Source organism: Mandrillus leucophaeus, unplaced genomic scaffold, assembly GCF_000951045.1.
Source record: "Mandrillus leucophaeus isolate KB7577 unplaced genomic scaffold, Mleu.le_1.0 Scaffold835, whole genome shotgun sequence".
In the NCBI taxonomy this organism is placed as follows: domain Eukaryota; kingdom Metazoa; phylum Chordata; class Mammalia; order Primates; family Cercopithecidae; genus Mandrillus; species Mandrillus leucophaeus.
In genome coordinates, this window is record NW_012109086.1 from 465,471 (window position 1) to 466,351 (window position 881).

Sequence of the window (881 nt, forward strand, 5' to 3'; positions counted from 1 at the left end):
TATTTTTAGTAGAGACAGGGTTTCACCATGTTGGCCAGGATGGTCTCAATCTCTTGACCTCGTGATCCACCCGCCTCGGCCTCCCAAAGTGCTGGATTACGAGCCACTGTGCCCAGCTAGGACTGCCAGCTTTTGTGAAAGACCCCCATGCTCTTACACATTACAAGCGGTTGTGAGAACCAAATGAGATCGGGCGCATCTCAGAATCTGAAAAATACTATGCACATGGAAAGTATTATTTGGTCTCTAAGGCCCATCAACTTGGTCCTAACCCACTTTTATCAGTTTGTAGAACTTAATCTTTTTAAGTTCTCCATATTTTTTATGCTTTCATTTTTTTAATGTGCTACTTTCTCAGCCTGGGATGGGTTTTTTCTACAGGGCAAGTTCTGTATTTCCCCTCCTCTCCTTTTTCTCATCGTGGCTTGTACCTGTCTCCCATAGCACCCATCACACTGGGTATAACTGCTGGCATGTCTCTCCTGTTTGACTATTAACTCCTTGCTGGACACCTGTCTCAGGAGTCCTTACAGCCATTTCAGTGCTGTTGCAAAGTAGATATTTAATAAATAGTTGTTGAAGGAAGTTTTTTTTTTTTTGAGACAGAGTCTTGCTCTGTCACCTGGGCTGGAGTGCAGTGGCGTGATCTCGGATCACTGCAAGCTCCCCTCCCAGGTTCATGCCATTCTCTTGCCTCAGCCTCCTGAGTAGCTGGGACTACAGGCACCTGCCACCATGCCCGGCTAATTTTTTGTATTTTCGGTAGAGACGGGGTTTCACCGTGTTAGGATGGTCTCGATCTCCTGACCCTGTGATCCACCTGCCTCGGCCTCCCAAAGTGCTGGGATTACAGGTGCAGTGAAGGAAGTTTTTTAAAAAGA